The sequence below is a fragment of the Anopheles merus genome, chromosome 2L (assembly GCF_017562075.2).
Source record: "Anopheles merus strain MAF chromosome 2L, AmerM5.1, whole genome shotgun sequence".
Taxonomy (NCBI): domain Eukaryota; kingdom Metazoa; phylum Arthropoda; class Insecta; order Diptera; family Culicidae; genus Anopheles; species Anopheles merus.
In genome coordinates, this window is record NC_054083.1 from 3,545,391 (window position 1) to 3,555,436 (window position 10,046).

The window sequence follows — 10,046 nt, forward strand, 5'->3', positions numbered from 1 at the left end:
GCAATGAGATGCAATGGGCGACATTTCGGGACACTTTTGAAGCACTAATCCACAGCAACGAAGAGGTGCTAACTATCCAAAAGTTCCATTATCTTCGAGCTGCGCTCAAGGGTGAAGCTGCAAAGTTGCTGCAATCGATTCCGTTGTGTGCATCTAACTACAACATTGCCTGGAAATCGTTGGTGGACAGATACGCCAACGAGTATCTACAAAAGAAGCGTCATCTACAGGCAATGTTCAACATCGGCAAGGTGACCAAGGAATCGAACGCATCATTGCACAGGCTGGTTGACGATTTTGACCGTCACGTAAAGATGCTGCATCAGCTTGGCGAACCAACAGCGCAATGGAGCACCGTGCTAGAATATGTGTTGTGCACCAAGCTTCCCGATGAGACGCTACGAACGTGGGAAGATTATGCTTCCACCCTCAGCAGCCCGAACTACAGCATGCTAATTGAGTTCCTGCAAAGAAAAATGAGAACATTAGAATCGATTTCTATGAACCATCCGGCAACGAGCGAAGCTACTCATCCTAGTTTTGTACGGCGAGCTCCGCAGCACCTTTCTTCCTGCTCAACCATGGCGAGCAGTTCAAAAGGGTGCCCGCATTGCCAGCATGATCATGCCTTAAGCAGTTGCTATAAGTTTTGCCGTCTTCCTCTGTCTGAGCGTTTTCAGATAGCTATTGAGAAGAAAGTTTGCCATAATTGCTTAAGGAAAGGTCACTTGGCAAGGAACTGCGCTTCATCGTCCAGGTGCAAACACTGTGGTGAGAGACATCACTCTCTTTTGCATCGTTCGTCTGCAGTCGGTACGGAACCGAAACTCGTGTATGCGGAAGGACAAGAATCCACAGGAAGGAATGATCGTTACCAAGCACAGTCGCTCAACGTTACTAAGCATCCTATTCGATCGGAGGAAGTGTTTTTGCTCACTGTTCGTTTGAGCATAATTGATGCTGATGGCAAAGAGCATTCGGTACGCGCTTTGCTAGATTGTGCTTCTCAACCCAACCTCATGACAGAAAAACTTGTCAAATTGCTGCAGCTACAACGGTGTCCTTCTAACGTTAAAATATCGGGAGCTGGAAGGATATCTCGAGACGTTCGTGGATCGGTGTTTGCTGAGATACGCTCCAAGAGGCAACCATTCAGCTGTGGTGTTCAGTTCCTGGTAATGGACAAGCTGACATCCAATTTGCCTTCTGAGACTGTAAGTGTCGGTCACTGGTGTATCCCTAAAGGCCTCGAGCTAGCTGATCCCGAATTCAACACATCGCAGCCGGTTGATTTGATGATAGGTATCAAGCACTACTATTCATTCTTCCCCAGTGCAGCCAGAGTACATTTGGGTGATGGGTTGCCGTTATTGATTGATAGTGTGTTTGGTTGGATTGTTGCTGGTTCGGCTACGTTACAATGCCCGGAACCACAGGTAACAAGTTCAAACGCTATCTGTATGATGTCGCTGGAAGAGAGCATCGAACGATTCTGGAAGACAGATTCATTAGTGATGAAGGATGGCTACTCGCCTGAGGAACGAAGATGCGAGCAGATATTCCGTGATACAACGGCGAGAACATGAGCAATTGGCGAAGCTGCAGCTATTGGTGCAGAAGTTTTGGAAACACTGGCAAAAGGAGTACTTGCAAGAGTTGCAAAAGGACCCGCGCGTTGCCAGGCAGGCAGATCAAATCCAACCCGGTCGAATGGTTATCCTGATGGACGAGTTGCTGCCTAGTACCCGTTGGCCGTTAGCGCGTGTGATAGAGGTGCACCCCGGTCCGGACGGGCTGGTGCGAGTAGTTACCTTGCGCACGATGAAGGGTTTAATTAAGCGTCCGATAACTAAAATATGTCCTTTGCCAGAAGAAGAGAGAGGAGATAACACTTTGCCAGCAGCTTCGTAACCGAAATGTCCGTATTTGTCGATTTAATGTTTGTGCATCGCACTTCGTCGTTGTATAAAGAAAACCACGCGGTTTGTGTCAGGTCTGAGTTAGTGTTAGTGTTAGTGTTGATGGTACATCAAGGCGAGGAGTATGTTTACGTTTTTTGTTATTGTTGTGTCTTGACAGCTAGGGCTACGTTCATCCAGCATATTGTGTGCGTATTTTCACTGGGTGAAGCGTTAGCGTTGCGTTTGAATTGTCGATGTATTAGTGTTAGGTCCGTTAGGCTAAGAACAAAATTGTCAACCATTGTCGTTAAAGGATTCGGAATATACTGACGCGTACGCCAAACGGTCACCGTTAAACCCTGAGAAATTTTCACTGCACTTTAACATAAAATATCACAACGTAGGGCCGATCACGAACACACGTCACACAGGAGGTGTTGCAGCTTATGCCAGAAGTGATATTGTCCTTAAAGTGATCTTAAACGAGTCATTAGAAGGCAATTGGTTTCTCAGTTTAGCGGTTTCTCGGGGTATGACGGCAGGAAATTATAGCATATTGTATCACTCACCTAGTGCAAGTGATTCAAGGTTCGTAGACATTTTGGAAGAGTGGTTAGAAAGGTTTCTGGATTTTAGCAAAATGAACATTGTCGTCGGTGATTTCAATATTGACTTGGTGAATGTTGAAAAATCTGCGAAGCTGAAAAGCTTAATGGATTCAGTAAATATGATCCAAAAAGTCAACGAATTCACACCAATTGCTAGGCAGAGCAGGACATTGATTGATCAGGTTTACAGTAGTATTCACTCAATCAAAGTCACTACTGATCCGCTATTGAAAATATCGGATCATGAAACACTTGTTTTGACCATAAACGATGGGCGTTGTAAAACGGTTCAACGTAAAGTCAAATGCTGGAATAGGTACTCGAAACTTGCTCTTTGCAACAATGTGTCACAAGGCTTACAGTATGTCGCGTCCAACCTGGATGAAGCAGCTGACTTGTTATGGAACACGTCGAAAAATGCAATGAACACCTTGGTGGAAGAAAAGACAATTGTTTCAAGAGAAACTAGTAGGTGGTATACTGTGGATCTTGCACGTATTAAACGGAAAAGAGACAAAGCGTACAAACAATTTATTAGAACTAACACAGATTATGATTGGACTGAGTATACTACACTCAGAAATTTATACAGTAGAAATCTTAAAAACCCACGCAAAAATTACTCTAGCAGTGAGATAAATAGGCACAAGAGAGATAGCAAAGAATTGTGGAAAGTGCTAAAAAGCATATTTTTGTCAACAGTGTTTTGGATATAAATCAAAACATTGATGATATTAATGAGCCTTTTTATTTGTCGCATAGAGCTAAAGAGCTAAAGATTATTTGTTTCAACCTGAGAAAAACCACAGGTATAGGGAACGTGAGTTCAACAACCATACAGGATTGCTTTCATGTGATAGGAGATGACCTTTTGATGGTGATAAATGAATCGCTAGAGAGTGGAATTTTCCCAAAAATATGGAAGGAATCATTGATAACACCTATTCCTAAGGTGAACGGAGCTGTCAATGCGGAGGATTTTCGTCCTATCAACATGTTGCAGGTGCTCGAAAAGGTGCAGGAGACAGTAGTTAAGGAGCAATTGGTTCAGTTTCTGAATGGAAGCGAGCTGTTGATCCGAGAGCAATCAGGATATCGGCAAGGACACTCTTGTGAGACTGCTCTGAATCTTTTACTGGCAAGGTGGAGGGTGTTGATGGATCGGAGGGAATCGATAGTTGCTGTTTTCTTGGATTTAAAACGGGCATTTGAAACAATATCTAGGCCATTGTTGCTTTCTACCTTAAGGCGTTTTGGTATTGTGGGGAGGGAGCTCAGTTGGTTCGAAAGTTATTTAAAAGACAGAACTCAGAGAACTTTATTTGGTAACTCTGTATCAGAGCCTATAGAAAACACCCTTGGTGTTCCACAAGGTAGTGTTCTTGGACCAATTTTGTTTATCATGTATATCAGTGACATGAAACAGGTTTTGAAGGCTTGTGAGATCAATCTTTTTGTCGACGATACTGTTCTGTTTATCTCGCACAAAGATATCAAGCAGCAGAGTCTCTGATTAATATCGATTTAAATGCTCTGGATGGATGGCTGAAGCACAAAAAGCTGGCATTAAACATTAACAAGACTTGTTACATGGTGATGTCTGCGGGTGTATTGGACGAACCTCCATCTATTGTGATAAATTCGGAACGAATCGAAAGAGTAAGACAGGCCAAATACTTAGGGGTAATCCTAGATGACAGGTTAAAGTTCCACGCTCATATTGACTGGGTCATCGCTAAAGTGGCTAAGAAGTGTGGAGTAATAAATAGATTGGCGAAGGATCTCGACTTCTTTGGGAAAGTTCACCTCTACAAATCATTGGTATCGCCGCACTTTGACTTTTGCTCGTCCATTCTATTTCTTGGCAACAAGGGGCAAATTAAAAGGCTTCAAAGGTTGCAAAATCGCACCATGAGGTTAGTACTAGGGTGTGGTCGACGTACGCCGACCACTGTTATGCTAGATATCCTTCAATGGATGTCGGTAGAGCAGGATTGTATACCAGACCATGATCTTTATTTTTAAAATGTTAAAAGGCCTGTTGCCTGGGTATCTTGGGGAGAGCATAATTCGGGGGTACGACGTCCACCGGCACTGCACACGCAGGGCTAATGAGCCGAGGGTACCCAACTTGCAGTCACAAAGTGCCAGAAACTCTTTGTTCTTCAAAGGGATTCAACGGTACAACAGATTACCCGGAGAAATTAAGAATGCGAGAAACTTATTTGATTTCAAACGTAAGTGCGTCATTTATGTTAAGCAAACTGTGTAACGTGAAATATGTGTAGATGTCCTATGTCACTATGTAATGTGTAACTACAGTTGTCATCACGATCTTGATGATGATGATAAGATTTTTTCTTTATATATGAAAGTTTTAATTAGAAAAAAATATATAAGAAAGAGACAACACAGGTTTGAAACACGCCCGCGTTGAAGTGGACATTCGGGATCTGTTTGGGGGAATTTACGGTTTGCACACGGTCTGGGAGGTCACAACAGGATTCACTCATTGATGATTGTAAGTAGCCAATTCCAGATACATTAGGTTCACCTACTTCGGAAGGTAGTACCCTAGAGCCAACCATTGGCACTAGTGGAACTGGCCATATGCATGTTGCAGTTGTCCTCCGATAAGTAGTGCGCCGGATCCACTAGTTGGTTCTTGGCGGACTACGTAAAGGATGCTAGGGAATACCATTGTATTCGATGGATTATGACCCGTTTTTTTCTTGATGAAACTATGTTGGTCATCTTGGGTGTGTGTATGACTCGGACGGTTCCTCTGAGAGTTTTCCGAAGCCACCACTTGCTCGTTTTTTTATTTCATAACAACTATTAGAGTAGAATTATCTTATAGATACTTCCGTCCATCTCAAACCTGGGTGGGGGTAAGAGGTGGGACTTATCATCATCATCATCATCATCATAGAGAACGTAAACCACCCGGATGGCATGAAAACTATGAGGTGGATTAAGTGGGGTTTGCATTAAGCGCAACAACTTTTGTGAACGATTTACAGCGATCTTCAGAAGAACAAAGAATAGGCCTCTTTGGAATAGGTGGAAAATAGCAGTTCAAGATAAAATTTATTCGCTTGAGAGTAACAAAACATGGTCTTTAGTACAACTCCCAAAAGATAGAAAAATTAGAACATGTCAACGCCTGCTTCCGAACAGTTCAATATCTCACTGAAAGAGTCAATTATATGCCCGAACGAATCAACAAATCACTGAACAATATTGAGTCAATATTATCATTGAAAATCAATCAATCAATGATCAATAAAATAACAATTGAGTCAATATTATCATTGAAAACCCTGTTATGTACATTGATCAGAAAACTTTTATTAATAATTTGTTGTTGCGGTTTAATATGAGTGATTGCAAATCAGTTGTAACTCCTATCGAATGTAATTTGAATTTAAAGAAAGGCGAAGAGAACGAACGAATTGATAAACCGTATCGGGAATTGATAGATTGTCCAAAGTATGTGGCTTTAACATACCGTCCAGATCTATGCGCAGCAACGATTCACTTTAGCCAGTTCCAAAGTTGCCCTAATGAAGAAAATTGGGTACACTTGAAAAGAGTACTGAGATATATCAAGAAAACGTTAGATTTAAAACTGATATAAGTTGGAAATATGGATAGGGAGACATTAAAAGTATTAGCCCGCTTGGCGTTGGTGACATCAATCGCCTCGAAGCCATTCAACGGAGACTCACCAGGTACGCGGTTCGACTCCTTCCATGGCAATCCCACCACGCTCGGCCCTCCTACCATCAGCGATGTCTACTTCTCGGACTTGAACCACTCTGCTTTCGACGCAAAAACGCCCAATGCCTTTTTATATTCCGGCTCCTTAACGGAGAGATCGATTCCCCGGTATTACTAGTCAGCATCAATTTGTTCGCTCCCTGTCGGATTCTTAGATCCAATTTCCATCTCCGTGTACCGCGTACCCGCAACAACCATAGCCAGGGACACCCCATTATACGTATGTCCCTCGAGTTCAATGAAGTGTTAGATTTGTTCGATTTTAGTATGTCTACATCTACGTTCAAGGAGAAATTGCGTCTACGTCACATTTAATGTTAGCTTATAACTAGAGGTTTATTTATATGTTATAAATGAGCATTGTAATATATATCTTAATTTAATTAAAAGGTTGCCGATTAGACACGATGGTCCGTCTGTTGCTACGTGTGTAGCACTCGATTAAGTTAGTCGCAAACGGTAAAGATAATTTTACAAACTGTTGTTTATTCACGCAGATTTCAAGCAGTTTTCAAGCAGTTTTAAAATTGGTGCTTTCTTTCCGTGATATAATTTACAACTAATTTGCGGTTAGCGATGTCGCCCTGTTCTCGATCAGCTGAGCGAACTTGACCCTGGTTGAACCGCTTCCTGATTGGTCCTATTCTGGGAGAACTAGTTTTCGCACAAGCTAATCCTGTCGTCCCTTTCGGTGTATCTAGTACGCCATCTGATGGGTAAAGTGGGAGTTATGTCGATCTGCTGTTGACAGATCGATGTTTACAAATATTATTTCCTATCTATATCCATGCGGTCTATATCGTGCCAACACCGTTGGTTGTGTATGAAATAAATAAATAAATTAAAAGTATTAGCAGATGCGAAAGCGGAGCCATAATTAAACATGATAAGTTAGTAAGATTAACGAAAATATTTTGAGGTATTTACACCGGCACCCACCGTCTGACGACAGCTCCACAGTATGCTTGCGAAATTCCCCTAATCGATTGCAACACTCCCCTAAGTGATTGCAAACATCCACAGCTTGCATGCAATATTCCCCTACCGATTTAAAACATTCCCCTAAGTAATTGAACATTCCCTTACATCAGCGGTCGGCAAAGTCCGGCCCGCGGACCAAATGCGGCCCGCCGCAACATTCCATCCGGCCCGCGAAAGGTTTTGACTGATTTTGAAAGATGGGAAGAAACTATTCGTATACAAATTACTGAATATCTTTTAGAATAACATTTTATACCATCGTACTCTTTCAACTTTAATTAAAGTACTTTGGAATGACGGATCGATCTCCCGGCCCAGATAACTCAGTAATGTAGCCACTTGTACTTCTGTTTTCATTTTTAGCTTCTTTTAGAACCTCAAAAAATAAACCTGGACTCTCTTGCGATGCTTTAATTGTTGCCTAATAGTACAAGATGTTGATCACCAAAACGCAGACACGTTCTTATGCGACGACAGACTTGTGTACGCAGTCCATTTAAGACGCTACTTTTTTGGTCATCATGGTAAGAGTTCGACTGATAGAGGTGTCAAGGTGATGGTACTGATAGAGGTTGTCTGTTGTCTCATGGGATAATACTATTCAAAGTGCAATTAACGTTTTGTTTGAGCGGGCGAAGATAATCCCATGATAAACCTATGAATTTGTCAATTTGTTAATGCAACCGTTATGTAATTTTAACATTGTTTCAACACGAAAATAAGACTTTCGGAATGAAGGAAATCGCACACGAAATTCAATATTGATGTTATATACTAAAGCCTGGTTACAATAAATTAATTTAAAGTTTTGCATGCGACTTGCATTTGATGGGAGATTATTAGACTTTCACCAACGCAAAACATGCAATACAAAATTTTAAATATTGTGAAACAGCTACATACATTTTCACGCTATAATTTTTTTATTTTGTTTTATTCAATTTTCTAAATTTGACACAAATCAGTTGGTTTCCCTTTTAAATATTTTGTAGATATTTTCGATTGTATTTGAAAGCAAAAAAAAAATATTTAAAAATCCCTGTTGTTTTAACGAGAACGACGATTCCACACTGTTGCTGTTTATGAGTACAACAATTATCAAAGTGCTTTTTCATTAGGAATCAGTTATCAATTGATCTGACATGGCATAATTATCCATAAAGCATTTTTAAAATTACTGAGTCTATTTTTAATTCGATCAATTTTCGATAAATTAATTTTTAACCATACTTGGATGATGTAATTACAGAAAAACAACAATAATATGTAAAATGTTTCTAAAACATTAAAATGTAATAATTTAAGCGCAATAATAAAAAAACGCATTCACCTGGCCCGCGGCACTCGATCATTTACTAATGTTGGCCCATTGCCTCAAAAATTTGTCGACCGCTGCCTTACATGATTCGAGACCCTGTAACACTGAATTAAAACTAGAACTTAAATAAATATCACAAAGAACAGGTTAAACGCAGCATACAATATCAAGACGAATCAACAGAATCTCGTAGGTTGGTGCCAGTCAAATGAAGTGTAACGCTGATTAATTTAACGGGCCATCGCAGTCATAGCGTCGTTCTCGCTGTATGCACGTCTTGCAAGGTCAGTTCTTATTAGTCTGTAGTTACGGAACACTCTAGGAGGGACATTTATATTGACTCTAGCCAGTAGTTCTGGCGAATCTATCTCACCGACAATAAGTTTGGACATAAACGTACATTGAGCATTATCACGTATCCTAGCAAGTGTGTCCAGACCAAACAACAAACAACGAGTACGGTACGATGGACGCGGGCTTACATTACGCCACGGAGTGAAGTGTAACACTATACGTGTAACTCTCTTTTGGACAGCATCAATCCTATTGGACCATACACTAGAGAACGGACACCAAACTATAGAAATAAATTCGAGGATGGAACGAACATAGGACTTATACAGAGTTAACAAGCAGTGCGGGTCATTGAGCTCTCTCGAATGTCGACGAATAAATCCTAGCGTTTTGTTAGCTTTGTCTAAAATATCACAGTAATGTTGTCGGAAATCTAGTTTGCGATCCAGAGTGACTTCTAAATCCCTGACCGTATTGCACCGCGGTAGTTGTGTCCCTGATATGCTATAGTTATACCTTATCGGACTAGCTATTCTAAAGAACGACGTAAAGATTGACGTAAACTTATCAACAGAAATGACCAGGTCGTTATTGTTGCACCAATCAGAAAAAAACATCAACCGATCTTTGCAGAGAAAGAGAGTTGGAAGTGTTCCGTACGACACGAAACAGCCTAACATCATCCGCATAAAACTGACAATCTGCTTCCGTAATGGCCAGTGTGACGTCGTTGAAAAAAATTGAGAACAGCAATGGTCCCAAGTTGCTACCCAAAGGAAGGCCAGGTGAACTGACGAAAACGTTAGAGGATACATCATCGATTTGTACGTAGTAGCTACGTTCAGAGATGTAGGACCTGAACCAATTTACCATTGTAGTAGAGAGACCGGTTCGGGCGAGCTTAGCCAACAGCAAGCGATGGTTCACACGATCAAACGCAACTTTAAGGTCAGTGTACACTGCATCCATCTGAGGCCCAGTAGTGAAGGCTGCGTGGCAGTTGAAGACGAATTCCGCCAGGTTAGTGGTAACACTGCGTCGAGGAAAGAAACCATGCTGGCATGTAGACATTTAAGAGCGACAGTGATACATTAGCGAGTTTTGTATGACGATCTCAAACACCTTGGCACAAGAAGGCAAGGAGGTTATACCGCGGTAGTT